A 15,312-nucleotide genomic window follows, 5' to 3' on the forward strand; every position below is an offset into this window, starting at 1 on the left:
GACGTGATTGGAGGCACACACGGCCTGGAGAGGCTGAATAAAACAGTCACTTATCATGGATGGTGGAAGTCCTCAACCGGAGGATGGTGAGAGTTAGAAATGGAAACAGGCCGTGAGGCTGTGATTTGGAGCTCAACAAGGAGAGGAGGAAGAACAGAATTGGCAGCTGAGGTAGGCCCACGGAGAAGCAACAGTGAGTTTTGGGAGCTCAACGGGCGGTTGAGAGGAGAAAAGGAGTGGAGTGAATGGGAGCCGTCAACAGGGGAGCAGGAGGTAAACATTAGTGAGGTGATTGGAGCTCCAACTTGGGGAGTCGAAACAGATTTTGGATCTGAGATTGAGCTCCCAAAGGGAAGAGAAAATAAGTGGAGGTTGCATTGGTTAGTCAACGGGGAGAGGAGAACAACTTGGACTGTATTCGGAGCGCCTCACACAGTTGGGGAGGGCACTAGAATACAGAGTCGAGGACGGAGCTACTCAACCAACTCCGGAGAGAAAACAGTTGGAATCCTCTGATGAGCCAAGTCCTGCTGAAGGTAAGAAACAGAAAGTTGATGCAGGGATAGCCTCAACGGGAGAGAGAAAACCTTATGGAGTGCCGTATAGCAAACACCCGTCCCTGGCCCACTTCCTCCTCCAACCTTCTTTCCTCTTCCTGACGCAGCGCTCCTGCCTCCTATGCTCCCCTCCCTCCGACCTCTGTCCTCCCCTTTCTCCTTCCCTCCACCTCCTCCTGCTCTCATGCCTATTAGCCCTCGCCTCCTGCCTGTCCGTCCACCTCCTCCTTTATTACTGTTTCGGTTAGATGGCAGCCGGCGCCTAGAAAACATGCCCTAGCTTGCAAACATGCAAATGACGTCTATTCAGTTAAGTTGCAAAATAAATGCTTCGATTCAAGGTCCACAAGGCCATGCCCTGCTTTCAATAGTCGTAAAAGGTAGAAACTGTGTCGAGAAGTCTAAACAGATACATATTCCACAAGCAAGCTAGCTGATACAATGATTAAACCAGGCTTGTAGGCGCGACAGAAATGAAAAAGCACTCCACGATATTATACTCATACAACTTCTTTTCACTGATTTTGACAAAGCTGTATGCCATAACAGCCAAGGTTTAAAGAGAACCAAACCCATCCAATTAGATGGTCTATGTTTAGGAGAAAAATTATAGCACTCAATCAATGTGAGAACTATGTGTGGCGAGCGGGAAAGTCAGTAACAATGGGTAGTCTTAAGATCCCTGTGAAGAAACAGCCAGTGAATTGAGCTGCGCTGTGACAGGAAGCGTGGAGCTTGTTCCAGCTGCACTGGGCTAGCTAGCTTCTTCTTTGTGGAGTTGAACGCGTATTCTGCCTTTCGCCTAGAACAATGTGCGCAACTTACAAGGTGCATTCCTGGAGAAAAACTCACCTTTTCCGCTAACTCTGGTCGCTGCTTTTGCCTGGGAGAAAAATATGGGATTGGCTGACGTAGCAACTCCGATGGAGGTGCGAACTGATGAGAGTATCTGTATAGCGTTTCTTGTAATTAATAAAAACATCCGACAAGACATGGCATAACGAGCGGTGTGTCAGGCACTCTGCCTTCCCACCACTGACAAGTGCGTCAGTGTTTATGATTATTCCGGATGCTAGATGACTCTGAAAGGCTGTTATTAAGCAGACCTGACAAAGCAGCCGGGAACACACACACCACACAACACACATTACAAAAAGCACTTCATCATTTTAACAAACTAAAGGCACTTGATTGCACAATGGTTTTGTCCAACCTAACTTGTGTTGGCGTATTTTTTTGCATGTCTTTTTAACATGCTGGTTGTTTTCGCGTCTTTCTGCTACGTGATACCACCACTGAGAATCTACCTCCTCTCATGTTATGTCTTCAGGAGGAGAAAACATTTCAGCGGTTGAATTGCGAAGCTAGAGACATGAAAAAAACAACACCAATCCAGCAGTTATGCAGATTAGTTCTAAAATATAATTAAAGTTATTCTCCTCAACTAAACTACCACAGGACAACTAACTCCACACTTAGCGAACAGGTACATACAGAAGACTAAACTACCACATACATACACGTTAAACTAACCCACATATGCACAACAACAGTACAACAGACAACTTAAAACTATCAGCGAGACAAAGCTATACTATGACCAGCCAACTGAAACTATCACACACAACAACAGTACAACAGACAACTAAACTATCACAGACAACTGAAACCTATCACATCACAACAACAGTCACAACAGCAACTACAACTAGTCCAGACACTAAATACCACAGAAACTAAACTCCACACCGACACTAAACTACCACAGACAATAAAACTACCACACCAACAACAGTACCACACACAAGCTAAACTACTCACGACAACTAAACTAGCCACACACAGACACAACAACAGGACACGAGAAACAGACAACTAAACTGACAAAGACAGACATAAACTAACCCAGACAACGTAAACACACACACAACACAGTAACCACACACAAACTAGAAACTACCACGTGAACAATAAACATACCACAGCACAACACAACAGGGACACAACAGACAACAGTGAAACTACAAAGACAAACTAAACTACCACAGGACACAACAAACGATACAAATCACACAAACGAAACCTACCACACAGACACAACTAAAATTAGCACACAGACTACAATAAGACTACACAGAACAGCGATACGAAACAGTTACAACACCACAAGCTCGAACAACCAGCAGACAACTAAAACTACCACAGACAACTAAAACGTACACAGACACAACACAGTACAGACATAAATCACCATCGACACTAAACACCCACACACACAACTAAACACTAACCACAGACAGACGTAAACTACTACAGAAACTTAACTACCACACAGCAACAAGAGAACTGCCCAGCACAAGCACAGTAAAACTACACAGTGAACAGACTAAGACTTACCACAGGACAGACTAAACTAATACACAGACAACTAAACTACCACAGACAACTTTTAAATCACCTCCACAACTAAGCCATAACGCAACTAAACTACCTACACAAAACAGGCCAAAAACGTTAACGAGACAACTAAATACATACACACAACTAAATACCACACACAACAAACTACCACAATCACAAACTAAATCACTTATCCACACACAAAATGCCAAACAATAAACTACCACACCGCAACACTAAAACTACACACAACAACCTCAAATGACCACGACACAAGCAATGCCAATCACTAAATAAAGACTACCACACCACAACCAACACTAAGCCTTCCACACAGACTAAACTTTAAAACCAGCACTTAAATCATACATATAAACACCACCGAAACTAAACGTACGTAACACAAACTAAAACTACCACAGAACTACTACATCATCACAATCCAAATCACACACAACAAAACTGCCACACACACGAACACTACCAACACCACAACTAAACTACCACACAGCAACAAACTACTACACACAAACAAAAACACCACACACAACCTATACTACCACACACAACTAAGAGACCACAAGCAATCAACAAAGACTACCACACACAACAAAATCTCCACACAAACTAAACTACCACACACAACTAAAGGACCACACACATCTTAAAACTACCAACACAACAAACACACAGAAACAACAAACTACCACACACTTAACACAAAAAACAGGACCAATCTGCACATGAAGGATGCCCTGTGACAAACAGCCATGCGCTGGATCCTAGACACCGTATTCTCATTCCTTTTATCGCAAACTCAGTTAGAATTATTTATCTTGCGCGTCCAATCCAGATATCTCTTGTTAAAGAAGTAAAAACGAACAGATAATCATGCTTCATATCTCAGCCCATCTATCCTCAGCAGGTACACTACCATACGTCCCCTCCAGGCGAACCACTAGGCCATGGTCCATTCTATCCCTCGAGGCCTTGTACCCTGCACTAGCCGTCCCCTCCAGGGTCCTCTCCATTGCAGGGAAAGCAGAGGAGGAAGATGCGATTAACAGTGACCATTACATGGACATGTACCCAACACCTCCAGAATGACTCCATTACTCCACCAGCCAGGTGACAGAGTCTACTTCTTATTTGCAAGCTTAGATAAGTGCTCTCCTTGAAGCTTTGCACCGTTTGTAGATGTAATCTTATCAAATACCTTATTGTCACAGCAGACACAACAGGGCGACAAACGAACAGTGCAGACAAACGACAGTGCAGACAACAACGGTGCAGACAAACAAACAGGTGCAAACAACAACAGGTGCAACAAACAACAGCGTGCAGACAAACAACAGGTGCAACAAACAACCAGGTTGCAGACAAACAACAGGTGCAGACAAACACAGACAGGTGCAAGACAAAACAAACAGGTAGACAACAAAACAGCAGACAACACAACAGGTGCAGACAAACAAACGCTGGCACACAACAGTGAATTGCTTTCCTTACGTGCCGTTCCCAACAATTCAAGAGAAAGAAAGAAGAAAATAATAGAAAAGTAAACCTAATATAAAAAGCTAATAAAATACAGGATTCAGTGACACCTGAGGGAGAGGGAGATGGACGGAGTGCCCAGCGCCCCGACAAGCCACAGAAGTTCCAGCCTTTTCATGTGGATTAGTTCATTTCAAAGCTAAGATTATTTGTCACATTGGTTACCAAGCGCAACAGAGAATATAGCATTCCCCCAACACAAACTAACAACACTTGATCCCAAAAGAAGAAGTGGATGCTTTATAAAATCAAAAAGCAACTCGGCTATTACACAATATGACCACACAGCTTAATCGTATTGTACAAATGCTTTCACTGTTTAAAATTGTTGTATAATGTATAATATACTTGCTTTCCATTCTTTGCTGACTCCAGGACGATAGCTTGTGGCTTGTAGCAACTCAATGACATCCACCTAATAGAATACAATACAAAAATAGAAAAAATGAGAAAGCGCCCCAGACCTCGTACACCGCTTTGTCCTCTGTGGCTAAGGGACGAACCAAACGCAACCACAAAGCATCCAGCAGCATACCAAACATCACCCACCAACATGGTCTTAACACCAAACACCAGCAGTCATAGCCAACATCATCAACCAACATGGTCTAACACCAACACCGCAGCATACCACAATATCCACCAACATGTCTTAACACCAAAACACCAGCAGCCATTACCAACACATCATCACCACAGTGGTCTTAACACTCAAAAAACACCAGCAAGCATACCAACTCACCACGAACATCGAGTTCTTCTAACGATCACCAAAAAACACCAGGCAGCATACCAACATTCATCCACCAACATTGGTCTTAACACCAAACACCAGCAGCATACCAACATCATCCACAAACATTTGTCTTAACACCAAAACACCGAGCAGCCATACCCAACATCACCCACCAACATGGTGCTTAACCACCCAAACCACCAGCAGCATACCGAATACTCATCGCGACCCAACATGGTCTAACACCAAAACACCAGCAGCATAGCCCAAATTCATTGTCCACCAACATTGGTCTTAACATCCAAAACACCAGCAGCATACCAACATCATCCCCAACATGGCAATCTAAACACCAAACTAACCCAGCAGCATTACCACAATCATTCCACCAAATTACATGGTCTCTCAACACCAAAACATCCACGCCATACCAACATCACCCCAACATGGTCTTAACACCAACAACACCAGCAGGCATACCAAATACATCAGCAATCCACTACCATGGTAACACGCAAAAGCACCAGACACATACCAACATCATCCACCAACGATGGTCTTAACACCAAAACACCAGACATACAACAGTCAGTCCACCAACATGTTAAGCACAAAACACCAAGCAGCATACACATCACTCCACCAACGATGTTCTTAACACCAAAACACCAGGCAGCATACCAACATCATCCACCAAATGCATCCAACCAGTCATCTCCGACAACAGGTCTACACCAAAAACACCAGCAGGATACCAACATCACCCACCGAACATGGTCTTAACACCAAAACGACCAAGCAGCATACCTTATGATCATCCACACATGGTCTTGAACCAAACACCAGCAAGCATACAACATCATCCACCAACATGGCTCTTAACACCAAAACAGCCAGCAGCATACCAACCATCATCCACCCAGACATGGTCTTAAACAAACACACCGTTAATATCACATGGTCTTACACAAACACCAGCAGCCGATATACCAACTATTCATCCACCCAACATGGTTCTTAAACACCAAAACCACCACAGCATACCAAATCATCCACCAACATGGTCTTTAACACCACAACACCAGCAGCACATACCAAACATCACCCACCAACATGGTTCAATTACACAAAACACCAGCCAGCATAGCCCAACAGTCATCGCACCAAAATGGTTCTAACACCAAACACCAGGCGAGGTGATACAAAGCAACAGCCTCCCACCACACAACAAAAATGATCTGTAACAGCAATTCACACCACACATACCACATATTAGCCAACACTCTCCGCTTAACCTTCAAACCAGCCATAAACATACCAGCATTCTTAACCATAAACACACAGCATACCAAACATCCATTCCCACATCCAATTGGTCTTAACACCAATAAACCACCAGCAGCTATAGCCGATCAACAACAGGTCTACCCACCGCGCTCACATACACCAATGGTCTTAACACCAAAACACCAGCGCATTACAGGAATATTCATCCACCGAAACAGTGGTCCCTAAACACCCGAGAACAGGACATGCAGTCCACCAGCAGCTTAACAAGACAGCCAGGCATACCAACGATCACCACCACATGGTCTTAACACCAAAACACAGCCAGCATCAGCCACAATCATCCTAATCCAAACCATGGTCTTCGACACAGCGCAGACAACTATCACCACCCAGAATGCTCATCACACCACAGCAGGGTCACAGTGTGCACCCTCACTATATCTGTACGACCACAAGAACACAGCGAGAGTGAGAGTGAAACGACGGACAGACATCGGGCAGCACCAAACACCAGATGAAACAGACCACGAACAGGGCTAACGATCACCAGCAGAACGAAATCGCCACCAGTGAGTCTAAACGCAGCGAGTCATGACAGTGATCCAACATGTCTTAACTCATATACTGCTGAACACATTATCCACTCACAGGTCTTACAAAAGAGCTAGGAGTCGGTTATGTGAACGAAGAAGCCGGTGAGATCGCAAGGCAGTGAGAAGGGGGAAATCTACGCAGCTAAGTGACCACATCTGTTGATAGCGTGCTCAGCACGGAGAAAAAATGCTAGTCTGAGCAATCTGAGACGCTCGCTTAAAATCAGTCCGGTATTGGAGGGCAGGTCCTCGACTAGGGGCCAGTCTGAGAGCAGCTGTAAAATCAGGCCAGTGATGGAGGCAGTTCCTAACAGGGAGTCTCGTGGCGAGGCAGGTGTTTAAAATCAGGCAAGTCGAGTGCAGTCCATCAAGGTGCAAGTCTGAGAGGCAGGTTGTTAAATCAGGCCATAGCTAATCGAGGGGCGAGGTCGCGGAGAGAGGGCAGTTCTGTGGAGGCAGGATGTTAGAATCAGGCAGATATGGAGGGTCAGGTCCAGACAGGGCAGTTTCTGTGGAGCAGGTGTTAATATCAGCTAAGGAGGGCACGGTTCCTGACAGGGCAGGTCTGGGGCAGGTGTTAAATCAGTTCAGTATGGAGGGCAGGCCTGACAGGCGAGGTCTGAGACGCGGTGTTAAATTCAGCAGTATGGAGGCCAGTGCTGAAGGGCAGGTCTGCAGCAGGTGTTTAAATCAGCAGTATGGAGGGGCAGGTCTGACAGGCAGTCTGAGAGCAGGTGTTAAACAGGCATATGGAGGGCAGTGTCCTGGACAGTGCAGTTCGTGGGAGCATGTGTGTAAATCAGGCATCATGGAGGGCAGCGCCATATGCTTTTAGAAAAGAGGCCCTTTTAATCAATGCCAACATTATACAAATCTGGTCAAACTACTACAATTGTTGCAATTGGCACGGTTGTTCCTTCCAGCGTCGTGATGCAGATAGGCTCGGGCACAACGTTCAGAACTTCGGAGACTCGACAACGCTTAGGAACGTGGAACAATGGGAACGGGACAAGAGGGTGGCTAGAGATCTCACAGGAGATTTACATCCACCCGTATTTCAACCAAAAGATTGGCTTCATGTTTGTTTAGACTTCATAGTTATATAAACACCTGAGACGGAAAAGAAGAGATAAGACACGGAGTAGCCTGTGTGTGTGTGCTGTCGGTGCTTGATCGTGTGTAGTTGTGTGGCATGTGGTGTGTCGTGTGTGTGTGTGTGTGTGTGGTGTGTGTGTGTGTGGGGTGTGTGTGCGTGTGTGTGTTGTGTTTGTGTGTGTGTGTGTGCGCGTGGATGTGCGTTACTTGTCTTCTGTCTGTGTTGTGTCTTCGTTGTGGTTGTGGGGGATGGTGGATGTCCAGCCACCGTGCAGACTGTGCCACTCAGACTAATCTGGCAGTGTATATCCCATCAGATCAGATAACCCTGACACACACACACCCTCCATGAGAGACACCACAAGGAACAAACAACAAACATTTCAGACACAAACACTCTCACTATTGTTCAAGGTTGGTTTTACTGTACACAAATGCCACTGACTACACCGGAATAAACTAGGATACAGCCTTGAGAAAGACACAAAGATTCCAAGCAACCATTTAGCTTCTCCGGTGTATCCTCCACACAGTGGTCCATGATATTACAGTGCATGTAAGACATCTACCAGCGGCTCGTTAAGGAATGTGCCTGTGGTTGTGTTGTTGAGAATGAGGGAAGGCTTCTACTCACAACAACGGCTGCTGCTGCTGTATATACGGCCCTGTGATGGCTGGATGGACACTGCCTGCCCCAGATATCACCACATAGACTGGATCTTATTGACACCTGGCTCTTCCACGGAAGCCACAGTGGCAGTCCCCACCAGAGAGCCAGGAGACGAATGATATTTGTCCCTTGGCTATTCCCTGCTGGACATGTTTACTGTAAATGTTTTATGAGACTGTCTCAGTCTGTTAGAAAACACGGCAATGAAGAATAGTAGAGGATAGTCTCTGGTTGGTCATTTACAGTTCATCCTCACCTGTGACGACACTCCATCAATAACATTTTATTTATAAAGCACTTTTTTACATTCGATGCCGATGGCGGCGCAGGAGCCTAGTGGTTAGCGCGTTGGCCAGTAACCGCAAGGTGCTAGACGAATCCCAGAGTGACAAAGGTCTACGAATAATCTGCTCGTTTTTCTGCTCCTGAACAAGAGCACTTAACCCCAGTGTTCTAGGCCGACATTGTAAATAAGAATTTGTTTCTTAACTGACTTGCCTAGTTTAAATAAAGTTTAAATAAAATAAAAAATAAAAATATATATTTTTTTAAAGTGCTGTTACAGAAACCCAGCCTAAAACCCCTAAACAGCAAGCATGCAGATGTAGAAGCACGGGTGGCTAGGAAAAAACTCCTAGAAAGGCCAGAACCTAGGAAGAAAACCTATAGAGGAACCAGGTATGAGGGTGCCAGTCCTCTTCTGGCCTGTGCCAGGTGGAGATTATACAAGAACATGGCCAAGATGTTCAAATGTTCATAGATGACCAGCAGGGTCAAAATAATAATAATCACAGTGGTTGTAGAGAGGGCAAGGTCAGCACCTCAGGAGTAAATGTCAGTTGGCTTTTCATAGCCGAGCAGAAATATTTACAGAAATAAACCTGGCACAGAGGTAGCCATCATAATCCTTCTCGTCACCAAGCATAAACCACAATAGAGTGGCTTCCTCTCTCTCTCTTTGCTCTCCTCTCTCTCTCTTCTCTCTCTCTCTCCTTTCTCCTTCCCTTAGCTCCACTCCTTCTCCCATCTCGTCCTCTCCTCTCTCTCTTTCTCTCGTCTCTTCCTCTCTCTCTCTGCTCCTCTTCTTCTCCCTCTTCTCTCTCTCTCTTCTCTCTCCCTCTCTCCTCCTCTCTCCTTCTTCTCCCTCTCTGTCCCTCTTCTCCGCCTCTCTCTCGCCCTCGTCTCCCTCTCCCTCTCCCTCTCCCTCTCCCTCCCTCCAGAGCTGTGACATATTGATAATTCTGTTTCCAGAGCTGTGACATATTGATGTCCAATGTCTTCCTTCTCTGCCAACAAGAGCTTTAATCTTCATTTACGACTTGCAAAAGTCTGTTTGGCGGAAGTGTCTGATAAAATACTCAATTACCAATTTTCTTTCACAGCTGCACATTTTCAGTTGTTGTCACAATATATAAAACACAGTGTGACATCTACAAAATATTAAGTATAAAGTTTAATGTCAGAGGTGCGTGGAGAGAAGGGAATCTGGGCGTTGTGTTTGCAGTCATTAGTCTATAAAGATCCTGTCTGCTAGGCTAGGCAGAGCTGGCTTTCCTCTCCTCTGAACACCAGCATCCAAATGGACTCCTAATTGATCTGACTGAGTGGGGGATCAGAGAAGAAAACCACCCAGAGGCCTCGGTCTGGCCCGGTTCAAAGTTCAGAGCGGAAAATAGAGTGCACTGGATTGAAGGCTCTGAGATCTCCCACCCCACCCTCAGAACAGATCAACACCAACCTGGTGTTAGAAGCGGCGACAGCGCCTCAGCTTACTAATCATAAAATAATTGTGAGAAGATTTTACCGTCTTCTCATCAAAATCAATACTTGACAACATCATGCTAATGCAAAAAAAGAGATATAATCATGCGTTCTGTAATACTTGAATTCCTTCAGGCCACCGATGGGAACAAATTGAGGATTCAAAACGCATCCCAATCATGGCTGGATTCCAGTTCTCTGATTGGTATGAATACACAATCCTTAATATGATCAATTTAACGATTGTGATGATTACTTCATTCTGAACATCTCTCGGCTTGTGACTTGGAGATCGTCAACACGGGAGCGTGGTTGAAGAGTGGGAGAAAGGCAGAGACACCGGAGGGGAGTGGAGGGAGCACAGAGTGCCGGTGGAATGGCGTTCCATAAGCGAGTGTCAGGACCGGTGCATACGCTGACAAATTAAACCAATTAAGACTGCCGTTTGGAGCCATTCAACTCACATTCCTCTCCAAGTCACTGAACAACAGAGGGAGAGAAAGAAAAAAAAAAAAAGAGGAGAGATACACATTTAGCTTCTCCGGTGTATCCTCACACAGTGGTCCATGATATTACAGTGCATGTAAAAGTCTACCAGCGGCTCGTTAAGGAAATGTGCCTGTGGTTGTGTTGTTTGAGAATGAGGGAAGGGCTTCTACTACAACACAGGGGCTGCTGCTGCTTGTATATACGGGCCCTGTGGATGGCGAGGACACTGCCTGCCCCAGAGTATCACCAAATAGCCTGGCATCTTATTGACACCTGGCTACGTCACGGAGCCACAGTGGCCAGTCCCACCAGAGAGCCAGGAGGAAATGATATTGTCCCTTGGCTAATTCCCTGCTGGACATGTTTACTGTAAATGTTTTATGAGACTGTCTCAGTCCTGTTAGAACCGGCAATGAAGAATAGTAGAGGAATATCTCTGGTTGGTCATTAACAGTTATCCTCGCCTGTGCGACGCATCAATCAACATCAATTTATTAAAGCACTTTTTTACATCGATGCCGATGGGGCGGCAGGTAGCCCTATGGTTAGCGCGGTTGGGCAGAACCGAACAGGTTGCTAGACGAGATCCCAGAGCTTGACAAGGTAAAAATCTGTCGTTCTGCTCCTGAAAAGGCACTTAACCCAAGTGTTCCTAGGCCGACATTGTAAATAAGAATTTGTTCTTAACTGACTTCCTAGTTAAATAAAGTTTAACAATAAAATAAAAAAATAAAAATATATATTTTTTTACAGTGCTGTACAGAAACCCAGCCTAACCCCTAAACAGCAAGCAATGCAGATGTAGAAGCACGGGTGGCTAGGAAAAACTCCCTAGAAAGGCCAGAACCTAGGAAGAAAACCTATAGAGAACCAAGGCTATGAGGGGTGCCAGTCCTCTTCTGGCTGTGCCAGGTGGAGATTAATAACAGACATGGCCAAGATGTTCAATATGTTCATAGATGACCAGCAGGGTCAAATAATAATAATCACATTGGTTGTAGAGGGCGACAGGTCAGCACCTCAGGAGTAAATGTCAGTTGGCTTTTCATAGCCGAGCAGAAATATTTACAGAAATAAACCTGGGCACAGAGGGGTAGCATACTAACTTCCTCTCCTCTTCACCAAGCATAAACAGAATAGAGTGGTTCTTCTCTCTCTCTCTCTCTCTCTCTCTCTCTCTCTTCCGTCTCTCTCTCTCTCTCTCTCTCTCTCTCTCCTCTCTCTCTCTCCTCTCTCTCTCTCTCCTCTCTCTCTCTCCTCTCTCTCTCTCCCTCTCTCCTCTCTCCTCTCTCCTCTCTCCCTCTCTCCCCTCTCTCCCTCTCCCTCTCCCTCTCCCTCTTCCCTCTCCTCTCCCTCTCCTCCCTCCAGAGCTGTGACATATTGATATTCTGTTTCCAGAGCTGTGACATATTGATGTCCAATGTCTTCCTCTCTGCCAACAAGAGCTTTAATCTTCATTTACCGACTTTGCAAAAGTCTGTTTGGGCGAAGTGTCTGATAAAAATACTCATTACATTTTCTTTCACAGCTGCACATTTTCAGTTGTTTGTCACAAATAATAAACACAGTGTGACATCTACAAAATTTAAGTAATAAGCGTTTAATGTCAGAGGTGCGTGGAGAGAAGGGAATCTGGGCGTTGTGTTTGCAGTCATTAGTCTATAAAGATCCTGTCTGCTAGGCTAGGCAGAGCTGGCTTTTCCTCTCTCCTGACACCAGCATCCAAATGGACTCCTAATTGATCTGACTGAGTGGGGATCAGAGAAGAAAACCACCAGAGGCCTCGGTCTGGCCCGGTTCAAGTTCAGAGCGGAAAATAGAGTGCACTGATTGAAGGCTCTGAGATTCTCCCACCCCACCCTCAGAACAGATCAACACCAACCTGGTGTTAGAAGCGGCGACAGCGCCTCAGCTTAACTAATCATAAATAATTGTGAGAAGATTTACCGTCTTCTCATCAAAATCAATACTTGACAACATCATGCTAATGCAAAAAAGAGATATAATCATGCGTTCTGTAATACTTGAATTCCTTCAGGCCACCGATGGGAACAAATTGAGGACTTCAAACGCATCCAATCATGCTGGATTCCAGTTCTCTGATTGGTATGAATACACAATCCTTAATATGAATCAATTTAACGATTGTGATGATTACTTCATTCTGAACATCTCTCGGCTTGTGACTTGGAGATCGTCAACACGGGAGCGTGGTTGAGAGTGGGAGAAAGGCAGAGACACGGAGGGGAGTGGAGGGAGCACAGAGTGCCGGTGGAATGGCGTTCATAAGCGAGTGTCAGGACCGGTGCATACGCTGACAATTAAACCAATTAAGACTCGTTTGGAGCCATTCAATCACATTCCTCTCCAAGTCACTGAACAACAGAGGGAGAGAAAGACAGAGGAAGAGAGATAGAGGGTAAGTGAGCGCATGAGAGAGAGAGAGAGAGAGAGAGAGAGAAGAGAGAGAGAGAGAGGAGAGAGAGAGAGAGAGGAGAGAGAGAGAGAGAGAGAGAGAGAGAGAGAGAGAGAGAGGAGAGAGAGAGAGAGAGAGAGAGAAAACTACTCTATTCTGTCATGCTTGGTGGAGAGGAGAGGAGAGGAGAGGAAGAAGGAGAGGAGAGAGAGGGAGAGGAGAGGAGAGGAGAGGAGAGGAGAGGAGAGGAGAGGAGAGGAGAGGAGAGGAGAGGAGAGGAGAGGAGAGGAAGAGAGGAGAGGAGAGACACTGCTGTCTTAAAGGGATTAAATATCCACATAAATCATTGATTAAATGAATCATGAAATTAATATGTAAATTGTGTGTTTAACCTCTATTTATATACCACTGTTTGTCATCGTAGCGTAAATCTAAACTAATTGCAATTTCTCAGCACACCAAGAAAAATGCATGACAGCTTGAGGAAGGAAGGAGGGGCCATAGGAATAGAAAACAGAGAGGTTAAAGTCTGAAATATTTATTAACTAAATGTTCAACTACATCAACTCACTCATTAACAGCCATTGAAAGAGAGCGGTGGGAAAATGATGTCTATGGTGCCGTCTCAGCAGTTCTCAAGTAATGAAGAGAAGAGTCCTAACTGTCTACAGTGGACAACGGCCCCCTGCCTGAAACAACACACACACAAACACACACAACACACTTTCCCACATATACACACACAGCTGCCACCATGACAGCATCACTGCTTGGTACGGAAACTGCAAGCACCCGACCACAAGGCGTTTACAGAGGGTGGTGAGTATGGCCAGTACATCACTGTTTCCGAGCTCCCTGCCATCCATGACATCTATACCAGGCGGTGTCAGAGAAAAGGCAAAAAAAATTGTGAAAGACTCCTGTCTTAAATAGTTAACCAATAGCTACCCGGACTATCTGCATGACCTTTTTCTGCACTAACTCTTTTTGACTCACATATGCTGCTGTTACTGTTATTATCTGTCACTTTATTTCTAGTTCTATGTACATATCATACAGTATTACCTCAATTACCTCGTACCCTGCACATCGACTCTATACTGGTACTCCCTGTATATAGCCATGTTATTACCTCGTACCTACCTGCACATCGACTCTATACTGGTACTCCCTGTATAAGCATGTTAATTACCTCGTACCCTGCACATCGACTCTATACTGGTACTCCCTGTAATAGCCATGTTATTACCTCGTACCCCTGCACATCGCTCTATACTGGTACTCCCTGTATATAGCCATGTTATTACCTCGTACCCCTGCACATCGACTCTATACTGGTACTCCCTGTATAGGCCATGTTATTACCTCGTACCCTGCAATCGACTCTATACTGGTAGTCCCTGTATATAGCCATGTTATTACCTCGTACCCCTATGCACATCGACTCTATACTGGTCGTCCCTGTATATAGGCCTTGTTATACCTGTACCCCTGCACAGTGACTCTATACTGGTACTCCCTGTATAGAGCCATGTATTACCTCGTACCCTGCACATCGACTCTATACTGGTACTCCCTGTATATGAGCCATGTTATTACCTCGTACCCTGCACATCGACTCTATACTGGTACTCCCTGTATAGCCATGTTATTACTCGTACCCCTGCACAAATACGACTCTATACTGGTACTCCCTGTAATATAGCCATGTATTACCTCCGTACCCCTGCACATCAACTCTGTACTTGGTA

This window comes from Salvelinus sp. IW2-2015, linkage group LG23, assembly GCF_002910315.2.
Source record: "Salvelinus sp. IW2-2015 linkage group LG23, ASM291031v2, whole genome shotgun sequence".
Lineage (NCBI taxonomy): Eukaryota > Metazoa > Chordata > Actinopteri > Salmoniformes > Salmonidae > Salvelinus > Salvelinus sp. IW2-2015.